Source organism: Sturnus vulgaris, chromosome 1 (genome assembly GCF_052056855.1).
Source record: "Sturnus vulgaris isolate bStuVul1 chromosome 1, bStuVul1.hap1, whole genome shotgun sequence".
NCBI classification, from domain to species: domain Eukaryota; kingdom Metazoa; phylum Chordata; class Aves; order Passeriformes; family Sturnidae; genus Sturnus; species Sturnus vulgaris.
Genome location: NC_142243.1, coordinates 92,706,790 through 92,724,902, shown reverse-complemented (window position 1 = coordinate 92,724,902; position 18,113 = coordinate 92,706,790). Strand labels below are relative to the sequence as shown.

Below are 18,113 nucleotides of genomic sequence, written 5' to 3'. Positions count from 1 at the left end.
ACAGTTGACAGAACAGTGAAAATGAAAGAAGCCTGACTCCTTTCTTGTTTAAAAAAACAATATACTGGAATAAATGACTTTCCAAAACAAGCACAGAAAATCACGTCCCTAAATGTCTTTCAAACAAATGACTAAGAGTTCATTTGCCATCTTTTGGAGTAGTTAATGTATTTGGCCTCCTAATTTGTGGTCTAGTAGCTGAGACTATCTCTTTGTACTCAAACATTATTCCACATTAAATCTAGCTTTGTAATTTCCAATTGTCCTTAAGAGACAACAGGGGAGTTGACTGTATCAAGAAGCCCCCTTAACGCTCCAAATCAAAATGAAACTGAGACTAGGACGAGTGCTTCCATCTATGCAGGCTGCAGGCTGTGGTGGAAGGGGTTAGGGGAGTTGGGAATTAAGAAGTGGAGCTGAGTCTATGAAATAAAAAAGTGTTAGAGGGAAAGTGGGTTTAGTGTTGTCTCTGTTTCTCACTTTCCTATGCTATTTTTAATTGGAAAAAAAAAATTATTTTCCCCAAGCAGTGTCTGGGGTTTTTTTTTTTTTGCTTATGATGACAATCAGTGAATTATCCTCTTGTCTTTATTCCAATCTGTAAGATTTTCTATCATATTTTCTCCCTGTGTTCTGCTGAGAAGAGGAAGTGAAAGACTAAATGGATGGGTGCCTGGCTGCTGGCCAAAGCCAGCCCACCACAGCTACAAAATAATGTTTCCATTGTCAATCTTTCCAAGATCCCCAGGACAGACTGGAATGAAGATATAAAATCCATACTAATAAAACTCTGCCTATAACACACAGGAATAAACAGAATTAGTAAGGAGCAGAAATGTTGCTCAGAGAAAACTGCATTAACAGGAAAACTTCATAGATCTCTACCTTCTGTACTGTAGGGCAGCCACAAATTTGAAAACAGAAACTTATGGTAACAAGGACAAATCCAAATAACACTCACTTCATGAAAGGAGACAGCTGAAAACCTAATTTAAAAAAAATCTCTACTTGTGATATGATACTGAGGTGTCTTTGGCTCATTAAGGAATTTTTGACAGCAATCATGGAAATATAGCAATATTTTTAAAATCAGAGATGAAGCTGATTGACTTGCAGCAATATATTTATTCTGTCCGCATTCTTTTAGAGACAACTATTTAAAGTTCTTTCACAGCTAGGTTTTTACAGTCCTGAAGTGATTTATTTCATTCCAGATTTCATTAAGCTCCAGAACTCCATTTTAGCAATCATTATGATACTAATAGCACATTTCAGCTATGAAAAAGATTGAAGTGCTATGCATCTCCACTTAATATTGAAGGCGATGGGATAAAATGTCCATCAAGTCAGTACTGCAGAGGATTATGCATTTGTTTGGATTCTCTTGGTTTTGGTCAGGATGTGCCTTTTAGTGGCAAAATTAGCAAAATCCTCTCTAAAATTCATTGAATGAACTCTTTCCTGAATGAGTTTCCTGTTAGAATTAATGTTCTGTTAAAAGAATCAACAGCCCATTAAAAAGATGAGATCTGTGGCAAACACTCACACTGCCTCACATACATGAGAGAAACCTCTGGTATAACAAAACAGAAGAATAAAATTTTCCAGTAGAACTGAGCAAATATAAAATTCTATCAACAATCTCCCATTTACAGCCCAACCCCTCTTGTAATTTAGCTGTGTTTTCAAGACTAAATGACTGAGGTCTCCTACCTGTACCCTGGGAAATCTATAAACACACAGTGAAATTAACTACTAGTTGGGAAAGAGAGCTTGGAGACAGCCTTATGAAAATGTCACCTAAATCCTCATCAACTGTCAAGAAAAATAAAGCAGTATATTAGGAAATACTAGGAATAGAACAGAAAACAGCAGAAGAAACACGATAATGCTGCCAAAGAAATCCATTGCCCACCTAGCATTTTGAATATTGAATACAGTTCCAGTCATCTCACCTCAAAAATGACAGGATAGCAATAGAAGGATAAAGAAAAGGGTGACAGGATGATCAAAGGTATTTAATGGTTTCTGTACTAGGAAAGAAAAAAGAAAGGCTTTAGGATTTTCATATGGAAGAGGGACAAATGAGGAAAAGGACTGCGACAGAGCCCCAGGACAGCCATGAATTGTACTGAGAAAGTGAATAAAGAATGGTTTTCACTTTATTTCATGGCAAAGGAAGCAGTCACAATAAAATGAGCAGTTAGCAAGTTTAAAACATGTAACCCAAGAAAGGATGCTTTCCACAAGGATCATAATTAAAGGGTGGAACTCATTGCCACAGGATGTGGTGGGAAGCCACAAACATGTGTGGGCTTCAAAATGCAAGTCACTGTAGTGGTAAAAGAAACATTGGCCAGTACTAGTCTGTGTTTTACCCAGAGCTGCATGGTATAAATCTTCAGCTTAAGAAACATTACAGAGTGCTGTAGGGTGATACCAAGAGAGATTGTCCTTTGGTCTGATTTAAATACAGCTGTTGCAATTTTTCTCATTAATTTTGCTCTTTTTCTGAATTCTAAGTCATCCCTTGCAACATGCAGGTGTTAGCATTAGTGCAAATATGTGATTTTAGATTTCTATAAACATATCTACAGAGAGCTTATGGACCATTTTAAGTTCAAATAGTGCAGCCTACTCAGGCAGACAGGCTTTAGGCTAGGATTTTCTGATGATCCTCAGGTCTGGCATCCAAGTATCCAGCTGCTACTGAAGACTAAAGGGATCGGTAAAGAAACCTCTCATTTTATGGAAATAAGAAATGCTATTGAATTTTTTCCCCTCAAAAAAGAAGGAAATGGTCTTTCTTGTACAGTTAGTGGTCTTCATCTTAACTGAGTCTCATGATGGGAGGCATAGAGATTTTCCCAGACTTTCCAAATATGGAATTGTCATTTTCTATTTATTGTGGTGATAAAATACTGTTATTTTAGTGAATAAGCGAGGTTGCTTGAACTCTGTGTCAATCTTCTGCTCATCTGATGCAGATCTATTAAAGAGTTTGCCCTGAGACTCATGCTACGAGTGAAGGGCTTGTGACTTCCACCATGGGATGGCCGATGCTTCTGATCAGATAAAAGGGCCATGGTTAGGAAACACTTTTAGAAGATTATGATGGAAATGTTCTGGCAGACTTTGGCTGACTAGATCTCTGTTTTTGTAGGTGGCAACTAAGTTGTGAGGCATGTCAGGCCCTACAACTCTTGGTTTCCCAGATCACTAACATTGGCTGCTATCACTATTCTCCTCTGCTACCTACCCATGCTATTTTTCATTGAAAACCAGGAGGTGGGAGGAGGGATGGGGCATAGCTTGGTGTGACCCCAGTCACTGGGAAGTGAACCAGAAATTTGAGGAGAATTTTCCTCCAGTACTTTCGTAGTGGTTACTCAATGTCTGTTCAGGACAAAAAATATTTGCATGGCTTCTTAAATTGTTAAATATCCTGAATATATCATGCTAGGCTAAGCTAACTTGGTATTTTGGCTACTGTTGTAGGTGGGATATTGACTTAGGTAGACAAACCTGTCTGACCTCATGTAGACATTTTTAGTTACTCATTTATGCAAAATTCCAAAACACCAAAAGATTATCACAGGTATGTACAGAGGATTATTACAATTATCATTGTATTAATTTTTTATTTCCTAAACTACAGATGGTCTTGTAAAGAACTCTGAAAATAAACCCCTTCATTTATTCTAATTACCCTAGAATGTGAAGCTGTACAAAGGTACTAGTGAAACTCAGAATTTTCTGCCCTCAAAAAGTTTCTTGCACACTAGCTGGAACAATTCTTAAGAACCTTATGCCAAAAAGGGAAACCAGACTCAAAAGATGTTGAAGAAAAAGCTGCTTCTTGCTACTGCATTGGAACAGTGACTGCTCTTGAAATTCATACTCTATACAGAGAAATGGTTGCTGTTCAAAACTGATGGGAAACAAATGAGGTTTACATACAAATCAGTGTGTCTGCATAAGTTCCTTCAAAGCTTGTTAATTGTTACTTCAATTAACATGAAATCATTATTCTGTCCAATCAAAAAGACTTTCCTATGCAGGCATGTACTTACTCCAACACCTGTCCACTTTAAAAGGTCACCACTCAGGTTGATTGGTATTTCAGCTAGCAGGGTTGTGTCAGTCTGCAAGGTATTCAAGTCCCCAAGCTGAGTTTATTTTTTCTGTGACAGTAACTGGTAAATTATCTAATTCATTCTGAGTAATGAGATTTTTGAGGAGGGATTAAGAGAGCAGCCAGGTGGGTGCCTAGCTACTGGCCAAGATCAACCCACTGGATCCTTGGAGCAGGCAACATCTTTATGCAACTTTGTTTTCAGTGAAAATGTCCAGACTGGGTTTGTTGCACCTCCATTATATTCACCAATCCCGTACCTTCAGTTAACTTAAGCTAGACAAAGAATGTTTCTGTTCTCTAGGAGTATGAGGATGCAACCCTACTGTCCTACCACATCCAGTACAGACAGTCTGAAAATGCATTATCCAGCCCTATTTTCCAGTCGGAAATTGTTAATGGGCAGATTTCTGCAGACGCATTTGTTAATTGTGCATTGAATTGTTTGGACAAGGCACTTTTAACATGTGGGTGGTTTGTCAGCTGTTTTCTATTGGCTATGCATTGTTAAACAAGAGTTTCAACTTCTGCCTTATGCGCCTTATGGTGGAGGAAGAATGACAATGCTCGTGAATGGCCACCGCATAGTAAGCAGAATGTTTCTACTTGCTGAACAGATGAAAACAACTTTCAGCAAGATACAGATGAGTAAGAAATAATTGAATAACAAACAGAAACAAATGACCATGCTAGTTTGCACCTGGATTTGTTGTTTGTGTGTGAGTACAAAACAATCAGCCTGGCAAACTGCTTCCTCACACAGGTAAGTATTTCTAAAAAAGCTGTTTGGATCTAACAAACATTTTTGTCAAATGTTAAAACAAAAGTGAATCAGATTTTAAGAAAACAAGTTTATTGGGACCATCATGTAATCTGTAATGCAAAGGTTCCTCGAGGAGTTTTGATTAAAAGCTATGGAGGCAATCAATTAGAATAATTATATTTGCTCTAAGTTTGGACAATCACCTGGAATGATTTAATTTTCTTTAAGCTTGGCCAACCTAAGTGCATACACACCACCTGAAAAGATCACATCTGGTAGGGTCAATGCTTTTTCTTTGCCCTTCCAATACCACACACACAACATTTTTTAAGTCCCAAAGGCCTTTGACATTGCATTACAATGGATCTGCCACCTCTAATATGCTGAGCAAAACAAGGCATACTCCCCAAGAGAGGAGAAGCAGACAATCTGCCCTGAGGCTTCCCTATTGTTATTTCATTTAGAGACAGGCAATATCACAGTATCTATGACAAGGGAGCAAAAGATTTCAAATCCTCCCAGCTGTCTCCTCCTTAATTCGATACTGATTGTTCATTTGGTCCCAACTGTCCATAATGCACTGAGATTTCTTGTGGCTGCTGTGCTAGAGAAATCTCCCACCTACTTGTGATGTGCTCTTCTAGAGGCAGCAGACACTGTGCTACCTTAGCTAGGAGCAAGCTGGTTTTCTGTTGAAGATTTCCATGGCGTGTCAGGAAGCAATACCTAAATGCTTGAACTTTTCTAATTGCCTCAGCTTAGTTTCATAAGGACACGTGCAACACAAAGGTGTGTGAGGAACATTCCACAGCTGAGTAAGCATTGCCTTGGGAAGGATGGACAAAAAAGAATGTGGTGGTCAGTACAGTATCCTTGTTTGACAAGCTTGGGCTGACACTTAGGGAAAACTGTGCAGATAGCAAAGAACAAGGGTTGTTTCCCTGACACACTCTCTAGGAGATAGCCTCTTCTCTATGCAATAGACACTGATCAGTAATGGTTAAGAACAGGAGATCTCTGAGAGACTGTCTAGTTCATGCACCATCTCAATTTGGTATGCTTATTGTGCCTTGCTGCTCAGCAGGAATATTAAAGAGTTCCAGAGTTATCATTCCTCTCCACAGTGGGTATCGAAATCCTTTACCATTTGAGATGCAGCATTGTGCAATTACAAAGAGGCTGCGCCAACGCCTCAGGTCTTGCAATGAAAGGGGTAGAACTAGAAGTAAAATTTATGCCAGCTGTCCTAGGTGCTGTGCAAGTACCATCACAGCAGACTGACAGAGATGACACAACTAACAGATAAGGGCAGAGAAATGACATAACTCGCCACATGTCACATAGGTGAGGCTTACTCAGCCTTCGTTATCTGATAAACTGCTCTGCCTCTGGAATAAGATAAGTCTAATGAAATGGTGATGCTAACAGAAGACAACTGAAAATAAAAGTGAATTCTCACTGTGAATTGCTGAAAGTTATTGCTAGCATCACAAAAGTGACACTCATTAAAGTACCACCCTCCAGCAAAGCAAAACAGGACAACCATAACACAGACTTACAATTTGCACAGAGAACTCACTGTACAGGAGATGTAGGTATACCAGGAAGAAAAAACTGTTCAATCAGCTATTTTTATTGCAGGACTAGAATAAATGAATGTATACCTTGTTAAAAGAATCTGTGGGCACAGTCTCGTTTCATTTATACATTAAAATAATGGTCTTGCTTTATAAAAGAATCTCATTCAGTGACATCCTTGAAATTATTCACATGATGATCATTAAGATGAGCAAGATTTCACTTAATATGGTCAGCTGACATTCCTGATGCATATCACACATCACCAATTATACTGTTATGTTATCCTTACTCAGCACTGCAATACTTAAAATATTTCATCCATTCAAGCATCAGTATAAATCTCTGGCTACATTAAGTATTTCCAGTTAAACAGTATGAAAAATCCCACCTTTTAAGCAATGGTTTCAGTTAAATAACTCTGCTGAAAGTGACAAGAATAATAGTTACTCAATTTCCTCATTTCACATATCAAAATGACTGGCAGTAATCCACCTTACTCACACAGTGATCTCCCATTGCTTTCCAACAAGATATAAATGGAAACAAATAATCTTGATCAATCTACAGCTTATACACATAATAAATAGCATGTTGCAATCAGTAAGCAAATCTGTAAGGGTACGTTTTATAGCAGCAGGTCATTTGCTTGTACTGCAATTTAGATTTCAGTTTTCTCATATGTGCTTAGCAATTTTACCTGCTGTGTTTCCCAGAACACTGTGATCCCATTGTTTAAGGCAATTTGACCATGCAGAAGCACACTGATGTTTCTTTCTTTTAACTTGCACAAAGAAGTCCACCTTAACCTTCCTTGTGCCAAAAAGAAAGGCATTGCTTACAGATTAAGACCTTCTTATGGGTCGTCTTTGATCACTAAGTGTGACCTCCTGCAGAATATATGATGCAGAATCCCAATTAGTTTGCAGATCCTTGACTATGAGCCTAAACTATTCCCTTCCCACCTGTATCCTGCTTTTCAACAGCAGAGCTGTTTTTTTTAGTGTATGAAAATAGGATTCCTCTTCTAAATTACGCTTTCCCTTCTTCTGTAAAGAGAAAGCAGAAAAGAAAAAGAAAAGCTGATAGAGAAAAATGGCTTTAAAAACTTAAAGAAGGTCAGGGAAGGTGTGCTGTGGAATCACTGCTGGCCAGTTCCTCCCATCCAGCTCCAGGGTAGGTTTGTCTGTAAAATAAGGAAGCAAAATCTATTCTATCTGCAGCTACATCATTACCAAAAGCACTAAGTAATTGGGGGAATTGAAAGGTTGCATACTGAATAGGGCTCAGCTGATTATTTCAGGTCCAGGCACCCCTGGGAAAATCTGTAAGATAAGCAGGGTTTCAGCAAATTTGAGATAGTCTAAAATATTGTCTTGAGGATTGGGCCAAGTGGTTTGCAGTAAAGTCAACTGGTGGGCTGAGGGTGGAAGCATAACCCAGCCCCCTGTGCAGATACTGGACAGCAGCTTTCATTAGGTACAGTAGCCAGGAAACACTGTTCCTTGGTGTGGCAAAACATCCCCTGGCACTCCCTGCTGCTGTCCTTTGGGAGAGCAGTGTGCTGCTCTGGCACAGGGAAGGCTGATGAACGCAGGCAGAAGGTCAAGCAATAGATCCAATATTTCTTTGTTCCCTTAGCTGTGTAGTTGGCATGCACTGAAGTTAGTTGGACCTTGCTTATGTCTAGCAGGCACAGTAATAGTGTACCTGAGCTTTGTTCAACTTTTCAGTGAGGGAGAATGAGGCCTAAGGGAAACCTGACCCTTTCTGTACCAATCTGTCAGCATTAAACCTCACATCTTTGTGCCTGCAGCTGCAATAACATCACATTCTATGGATTGAGACAGGTGCTGAATTTTTTTTATGAGTAGCCATTGCGTTTAAAGTGAAAACTCTTCAGAAACATAAAAGTTCTTTGAAGCACTACAGTGTTTATAATGAAAAAAGAAGTAAGTCACTATAAATATTTAAGTGTCTTAGATAAAGATTAATTAAGGACTAGGCAGGAAACTGCCTTTGCTTTTAAAGCAATAAATTCTTAATTGCAAAGTATACATTAGTAACAAATTGGTGTTTAATGGTGATATAAAAAGAGAAATCTCAAGGTCAAGGATAAGGATCATGTACCTGTGTATGCATCTGCATGCAGAACACTGTACTATACTTGAACAAAAATTACAAAAAATATTGAGTAAAAATATATTCATTTTAATAAAATGACAATTTTTCTAAAGTATTTGCTATCTTTTTTACTTGTATGACTTTATGCTCATATGGAAGAGCATCCCTTAAAAGAATACAAACTGCAAATACCTACTAAAGATTTTCATGTGGATGACATACCACTGATTAGAAAACTACAGAACAAAGAGAAAGATGCCAATTAAAAGCAGTGAAAACATCTACTTTAACTGCAGGGAAAAAGCCACATCTATGGAGCATGAACATAAGCAAAGAGTTTCAGTTTTTAGTAATTGGGTACTAAACAGCATGGTTAGCCATCTGAAAATAGATGCAGATATTCCATGTGCAATGTCATGGCTTCTTTTAATGTATTGTCAATCTAACTGAAAATAAAGGTAATTAATTACTTTCTGGTCTTTTAAAATAAATAGAAGCCAGAAAGTCACTGTGAGTTCCATTATTCTCCAGCACTCAGAGAACCTGGAAAAACGGCTTTGGAACACAATGGGCAAGGCATACTTTGGTTCTGTTCTAGCCTAGTGCCTTTGTTTTGTTGGCTCACACTTCCCCTGTTGTGTGAACTTATTTTGTTTATTTGTGCAACTGCACACGTTGGGTTTTACATTCAAGTGAGGATATTGATGTCCATCCAGGTTCACAATGCTCAGTTTTGAATGTTGGGTGCTAAGCTGAAGAAGTAGTGCAGTATGTTCACCGTGCACCAAGTGGAAGTTGATCCCTGCAATAGCAGTTGTATAAAGGTAATTCTAAAATGCAGTTTTATGATTGGATGAACTGAACTGAAAAACCAACCAAACTTCAAGAATAATGTTACCTGAACTGAAACCAGTTCTTGATACAAAAAACAAATACCAGACTGAAATAATTCAATTTCCCTACATATGAGTGTGGCCTCCTAGCATGTACAGAAAAGGTCTCTTTCCTATACTGTTGCTTCCCTTTGCACATTCAGAGCCAAGAACATAAGAGATATAAAAACAAAGGGTCAGGGAAAACCTCTCAGTGTTTCCCCCAGCTGCTCTCCTGGTAGGACGTTCATCAGAAAGCAGTTCCATATTTTTTTTTTCTAGACTGCTTGAATTTCCTAGATGCAACGTTCCAAACTGAGCCCAGGCCATCTCCAGTAGGATATTGCTGTGATTTTTTGGATACTGACCATCTTCCCCCTAATACTTTATTCTAAGTTTACAGTGGAGCAGAGAATATGAAGTGGTGCACTAAAGTGAGGGACTCAAAACCAGAAGAAGTGGGCAGTTAAATAAAAGAGATTTTGAACTGCACGGTCCAGATGTATCTGAACACACTGGGTCGTATCTTCAATTGGAAGAAATCACCTTAAAACCAATAATCTCAGAGCTACACTGGTTGTGTATGCTAGTGATGTAGCACAAGTCAAAAAGCATCCAGTGCTGTGCTCCCACATTGCTAAGCTTTGGTGGTTTGCATATTTTATAGCACAAATTGTGGAAACAATCATGAGGGGTTGCTAGCATTTTACAAGCTGCATTCTGAGAGAACCTGAGCAACTCAGGTGGTGTGTAGCCCTGGAGCTGCTCTGCCTCCCCACAGCATGGACTGTGCACACTGGCAGGACAATCTGGGATAGCCTCCACAGCCTCTCCCCAGCTGTAGATACATTGGATCAAGGGATGCCTTCAGCCTTCTCAGTATTTACCAGGGCAGCTTTTTGAGAACCCAGGAACTTTTTCCCTGAGGATAGTATAAAATCTTCTAAACATTAAAAACAAATGGGGAGAAAAAAAATTTTTTTCAGCAATTTTGAGCACGGATTTTCCTGGCAGGTGTATTGAGGTATAGACTACATTATCAAATACTTATTCAGCTCTAATGGTCCTTCCTTTAACCCTTGCCAATTTAAAATATTCATTTTAAATTCAGTGATAGGGCTGTTTTTCACCACCTAAATTTATTTATATCCAGCATAGGCCATAGTCTTGGTTGCACTAATGAGAAATAAAGCCAAGTGAATTTGACATCATCTGTAAAACATGCCCTATTTTACTGTAATAGACTTCCTCCATTCACTCCAATATATTTTCTCTCTCACAACATTTCAAGAGCCACAATGCTCCTTGCTCTCCTCAGTTGTAGGTGTAAGATTGTGACAGAGGTCACATTCTAGGGATGCTTGATATAAAGAGAAATTACTGGCACTGATAAATGTATCAAGATATATATTGATTATAATAAGAGCTTAATCTGTCTAGTTTTGCTAGATTTACAAGATCAAGAAAGAATGATCAGAAATGTATCTATATCAAGGTACATCTGCAACTAAACACCACTGCTGGCAAATAAAACCACAATGCCTTTCAGTATTATTCACAGAGATTGTTTTGGTTGCCCAGTAGAGTGGTTTGATACCAACATTTCCGACTGAGCATTCCCTGCTGAAGCCAGAGCATGGTGCCACACCAGCCCAGCTGAGCACAGAATCAGGACCCACACGTGTTTGGACCACCAGAGCCATGGTCCACCCCTTGCCCACACAACTCCTAGTCACTAACATTTCCAGGGATCTCAACTAGTGCTGAAATCTGGCTAACAGAGATCCAGTCTTTTCTATAAACTTGTAATTTGTCTACAGCACAAATGAAGCAAGCACGTCCCTTATCATTGATCTCTTTCTATAATTTGAGCAATGAATGTGTTGAAGCAGTGCTGAAACAAGGTGGGAAGACTACTCCTGTGCATCAGGAGTAAAACAAATAAGAAAAGACAGTAAAAACCGTATGTTTTCTTGCTTAAACAGATAAAATCACAGCATAGAACTCTCAGAATCTGACAGCAAAGCACTAATTTGCTTCTTTGAATGATGCAGATTCAGTCAATAAATCCCCAGCTATCAGAGCAAATCATTCAGGACAGACCAGAAAATCAGAATTCACTCTTCTTTCCACAGAACATTTGAAACATTTAACCTTTTTCTCCTGTACCTTATTTCTAAGGTATTGAATCCATATGGAAGCCATGTTTTATTTTCCATCATATAATCATATCAAAGTTTCCATGCTCACATTCCTTAAAAAAAAACAACCAAAAACCACTAACAAACAACAAATAATCAAGCTTCAGTGAACCAGTGAACAATTTCTGCACAGCATGGATTCTACCAGGTACTTTAATGTCCATGCCTCGCTCACTAAGGTCAGTTTGATGCCAGTGCCAGTGAGAGATACCCAGAGCCTGAAAAGGAATCACACGTCAGGTCAGCTCTGTTGATCCTGTGAAATTTTAAAGTCTACCTCAGTTCCTGGAGTGTCAGAACTCCAAGATAAATATAAAAAGAAAACTTTTAGTAGCTAGGAACCCTTCTGGATTCAAAACTCTCACTTCTGTTAGAATGTTTACTTGCTAGAGAAAAGATTCAAATTGAGGAGCACCAAAGCTTGCACCTGGATGACCCTTTTTGGTTCAGATACTAAGAGAAGATCCACTGCACCATCAAACCTCCTGCTATCCTCTTCTGCCCAGAGAAAGAAAAAAGGATTCAGTGGGAGAGCAAGAGAGGGAATTATAGCTTCTGCAAAGGAATATCAAGGGAAAGTGAACTGTCATCATACCTCTGCTCAAACAGAAAGAAATGAATTTATGTAATACACCTGAAAAGTTAGAAATTAAGTAATATGGATCACTTTAAAAAGAAACATTTTCTTTCTCCAGATGGCATTACCTTAGCCACAAAATATACAAAATACTATAAATACTAATTTATAAAAAAAAAAAAAAATTAAAAGACTTCCCATTCTATTAGTCACAAGAGTTTCAGGACGCTTCCTGGTAAGAATTTACACTTCTGGAAATGACTCCTTCCTCCCAGGTCACACTGTGCCTAGTCCAATTTGTACAGCTGGTTTTGTTAACACCCTATGTCCCAAAGACTGCTCTTGCTGGTTGCTGCTGCAGAATTTTGTGTAAAAAAGACATTTTTAAGTAATCAATACAAATTGTTCCCACATAAATGGTCAGGCAGGACAGTATTTTATGTGCAGGTAAGATATTTAAGAGGAGCTTTTTATGTACTTAAGATATATAAGTAACAATGAATTAAAGAAATGCTGGATGGTGCCTGGATTACAAGAAATGAGCAGAGCAGAGCTTCAAGAGCACACCCCAATACAGCTGAAAATGCTGCTGCAAGTGCCCTTACAGCAGAGACTCCAGTCACCACCAGACAAACACCAACTATTTTGCTGAGGAGATTTGATCCCCCTTTGTGATAAGATCCTCACAGTTTTTTCTAAATTTATCAATCACTCTCCCTGAGTCTATGCAACAGCAGTATGGAAAAATAGTGCCTATGCAAGAAAACAATGGAAAAAAGGTATAAGACTCATAAAAAATTGCCATTGAGTTTCAATCTGCTGTAAGAAAGACAAATTCTGTCTGGAGACGCATAACATAAGGACAGAGTGCAAGAGAAATGAAAGGATCTTTCTGCTTCTTCCAATACAGGAAGATTCAGGTGAGGGTGTAAAACAAAATCAGTTATTCGTGCCCACAACAGACAGGACAGGAAACAATGAACATAGGCCACAGCAAGGAAGGTTCAGGCTAGAAACTAGGAAAAACTTTCTTTCAAGAAAAGATCCTGGATAGGGGAGTAGTCCATAAGAAATGTTACCAAACAATCTGCAACTAACATGGGCTTCCTGATTGTTTGAGTCCCTTTACCTTTACAAAGTGAAAACCTCAGTTCAGTTGTATCCCAAATGAATTCCATGATATGCAAAAGAAAATAAAGAGTTGAAACATACTTCTGTTACTAGTAGAGCTTGTAATACCATTAAGTTACCTTTAACTATGTTGTTACAGTGTTTTAATACCTTGAGACAGCAAGTAAATAGGCATTTGCACTCCTAGACACATTAGCAGATGAATAATCAATCTCATAAATGTGTAATGAATGAATAACTTGCTCCAGTCCCTGGAGGTAACACACAGACTTGATATCATAATTTTCTCCTTTAGAAGTGTCCGTTTCAAGAACAAGTCAGGGAATTTCCTGTGATATGAATTGCTTATCTTTACATCACGAAGTCCTTATCTTTGCATGCCTCTGTTTGCAGCAGGAAGCCCCTTTTTGTTTAAATTGAGACAGCTGCCAAATGTCATGCTCATAGTGCAACACCCAAAGTCCTGTCAGCAGCAGTGGTGGCCCCTGCAGCCTGACTACACTGAGGGGATGTAAGAAATGCCTTACATTGAGTCTGACACCAGGAACCTGTCAGTCCTCTTGCCCCAGCTCTGGTGAGCAGCCAACAAGAGGAGGTACAGAGCACCAGCAGAGAGCTGTGGGCTAAGGCTGATTCCTTCAGCTCCTTTCCCAAAGGGGGCAGGAGCAGGGAAAGCAAAGTGGCCGAGGGGAGAATAATCTGTCAGTAGAGATGACAGACAGGTGCACTGTTCCCTGGTCCCAGGAAGGCTACAGCAAAAGTGGAGGTGAAATCATACCTTTAAACATAGCCTTTAACCAAGGCAGCCCGTGACATAGGATTTGCTGCCATTAATGGAGACAGAGCGCGGGATACCCTGTGAAGGTGAAAATCCAGAGCAGGTCTGTGAAGGATGCACTGGTGCCTGAAGAGCCATGGACTTACTGAAAGCACCGACTGCACAACCTAAGCCTTAGAAATCATCTCACACCACTGTAAGCTCTCTCCTCTAGAAAGTCAGTCCCTCCTGAGCTCTTCCTTACCCATCAGTTTACTGTAAAAAGATTCAGCACCATCTCTGGCAACACATTCCCTTCCACCTGCACCACAGATTTCACTATGTCCAGTATCTCCCTCCTTCAGACTCCTCTAGGCTCATGTGAACCCACGTGAACACCATTTAAATTCCGTCCCAGAGATCATCATCAGCCTTTCCCACACTGGAGGAATACAGCAAGCAGCTTACCTTTTTAAACACTGATTCAGCTGCTGAATTCTTCTTGAATAATTATAACCAAAATTATATATTTGACTTGCAGAAAACCATGTGAGAAAAATCAAGTGAATCTTGTGAGAGTCCAAAAATTATGAGTGGCTCTCAAGAAGTTACTTTTATTAGCAAGTGCATACATACAACCTCCTACTCATTAAAATAAAAAAATATATAAATCGCTAAAGAGTCATAAATAAACTATTAAGGTTCAACGTATGTAACTGTCAGGTTTACGAAAAAATGACAGCATTCAATACAGAAAAAGACAATTACATCTTTAGCACCTAAAATTACAAATTAATTAGCTCTGATATAACTTCAGAAACATTTTAATAACAGCCATTCTAATTTATAAGCTAAATGCTTTTGCTGATAGGAAACATTACACCTAAGATAGCACAATATAAAATAGCACTTATCAGCTGCTGTGTCTTCTGTGGTGGTGTCCACCCACTTTACAGAGGAAAATTACCAACGAACCTCAGAGAGAAGGAAGATGTTGCATGTGAGTATTGGTGCAGAGCCTGACAGCGTCAGAGCCCAATGCTCTCATGGCACGTGAGACTGAACATTCAGAAGCAGAAACTGTGCTGGGAAAGGAAGGGTTGTTTCCTTGGTTTTGTGCGTTCAGTTTTTTACCTCCTGATTATTTTGTGTCTTTCTCTAAGTCAAAGGAAATAAGTTTTCTGATGAAGGCTATTTTGAGGAGAAAAAAAATCCGTGTTATTTTGTCTATTCCTTCGCTAACCTGTGTCACTCACTATTCCTTGTTTTTCAGAGCTCAGCATCAACATTAGACTCCAATTCAGCATGGATATGCTCCTATCAATCACTCTTTTCTCCTTAGGAGAAAAATACATTTCTTGAGTATAACTGCTACCTACGTTGGTTCTTCTTATTACAGGCAGATGACAAAACACAGCAGCTGACACTGTATGGTGTAATCTGACTGACCTACATTTCACTAAGTGCCAACCTCCACAGGCTTTAAACACATTATTTCTTACTTTCAATTCATTCCAGCATTTGAACTAAAGTTTTCCAAAAGTCTCCTTAAAAATGAGGAAGATTTCATTTAGCAGTCAGTGCAATCAGACAGAGGCATGACTTTCTGTGTTTATTTATAAAGTATGCTGTACGTTTGACTCATATGTCATCTAACAACGGCACCAATTCCCATTTTTTACTCTTACACCTCATCCTAAAAAGACTAATACAAACGTGCAATTTTTTTCTGAGTGGATCATGTTGAAAGGTTGAAGGTACTAAGGTTTAGTATTTTACAGCTCTGAGGGAATTAAATGGATCTTACGGAATTGAAACACGTTTTTTTCTGATCAGTGTTTTAATGAAACATTATTGTACGACCTTTGAACTGTTGAAGTGTAATCAAAAACATTCAATGAAGTCTCAACCAGAATGAAATTCCATTCATCTTATATTACAACATCTTCAGGCCAAATAAATAATTATTATAGAACACTTAGTTTAGATGATAGATAGATAGATAGATAGATAGATAGATAGATCAATAGATAGATATGTACATGTATGTATATGTGCAACAGTACATCAATGACATAGTAATAGCTCTAACCCATTCAAGTAGATTCTTCTTAGTACAATGATTTTTATTAATAACATGATAGAAAGGCAACAGTGTACTAGCTAAAGGGACACTGGTCAATCAATATTTCTATTTATTGATCTTGCTTTAAAATATTCTGCTTTTAAGATATTGTTAAAGCGTCTCCTTCCTCTACAAAGATGGCAGTGAAGTGGAGAGAGACAAAACAACTTTGGAGACCGGTATTGATATTACAATAGTTATTCTGAGGAACAGAGTGATTTAGATGTTTCCATTGTGTTTGCCAGTTTCCAAGTGCACTGGAAAACATGAAAACAGTGGTGACAGAGAGCAGAGAGCACGTGCCTGGACTGCAAACCAAGACAAATATCCGATTTGAAGCCTAAGAGGTCCGAAGGCATCGTGTCCACAGGAGCACACAGTGGGCTGTGGTGGAGGGGGCACTGTAGGTCTGCTGGGGTGCCCACCCTGCATTACCAGCCTGCAGCCACAACCCACACCAGAGACAGGGGCTTGCCACGCTCTTGCCCAGCAGAAGTACACATTTGCATTTTAATTATCTCAGAGACACTGCAAATGCTAAAACATAGAGAAACCAAGGCCAACAGTGTGCATCTCTTACACTCTTCTGCAGCAACTCTCATAATTGCTTCACTACTGTTCTCCACTGCTGTTAATTTTTTCTTTAAATTGCTGTACATTTATAGCTTCTAAAGACAGATTATTTTCTTGAACTCCTCTATAGCACACATTGATCTTCTTTCTTCTGTGTGGAAGTAATAATTATGTAGCTTTCCAATAACCTTAATTAAAAAAGAAAAGCCCCAAATCATCCTTCATGGTGCTGATACCTTTATTCTAACCTGTATCTGCTCTTATTTTCAGTGATATTTACTTCTGCTGTGAAGAGCTGCAGTTCTGTATTTGAAGCATCTTGATCTGTAAAATAGTTCTGTATATCCCTGAAAATAAATTTTAACTTTTCTAACTTCTCAGAACTATTTATTACTTCTCAGACTGAGAGCCCAAAATATTATTCCAGAGCACCTTCTGTGGGCATGTATCAAGATGAGAAAGCAAAATCAGAAGACACTGTTACTACCCTGACAATTACATTTACCAGGCAAGGCTGCATTCCCTGGAGAGACAGAATTACATGCTAAAATCACTCAAAGGAATCACCTATCACTTGATCCAAATAGGTGCTGAGAACTCATTTTATCAGCATTAACTGATCACAGCAAAAGACTGTTGGTTAAAATGATCCTTCTGGTTACAACTCCATACACCAGTGTAATTCACACAGACTCTCATTAGCCCATTAACTCACATGCTGGAAGAAAAAGCTCATGGTCTTAGTTCAACTCACTTTTCAGTCACTGCTTGTCACTGTTACAGGTATTATTTAAATATCATTATAATAATATTATTTATATATTACTTAAATACCTCTCCTTTTGAACATCCAGAATATTTTTGTTAATGAAAGCCCACATGACATGTGAAAATAAACGTGCTCATGCATCCTTAGTAACTTAGAAAGAAAATAAAGTAAAAATATGAACTCTGGTCTGCTTCTGTGTGCCATTTCAGGCATTGATTTAGCCACTCCTCTCTTTTGGACTGTGAGGCTGACAGAGGTCCAACACACAGCAATTGTGTTTTCCTGCTGTCCCTATCCAGGAACATGTGGGGTACAGGAACAAAGCTGCAAACATCTTGGGGTGCTCTCTAATCCTAGCTCACTTTGAAATATTTTTGAAGGTACTGTTGGCCAGGGTCCCAAACGCTATGCCTGTACATCCTGGCACTACACAGACCAAGCTCCACCATTCATCAAGCCTTGTTTTTCACCCTGCCTTTGACAAGCTGCATGGCAATATTCATTTGGT

At 38.8% G+C, this 18,113-nt stretch overlaps 1 protein-coding gene across 8 annotated transcripts in view; it reads right to left on the bottom strand.

The window, feature by feature from the left end:
- Window positions 1-18,113, bottom strand: part of LOC106855662 (poly(rC)-binding protein 3-like) — a 501,269-nt gene that overhangs the window by 177,084 nt on the left and 306,072 nt on the right. The gene's annotated exons all lie outside the window — the stretch shown is intronic.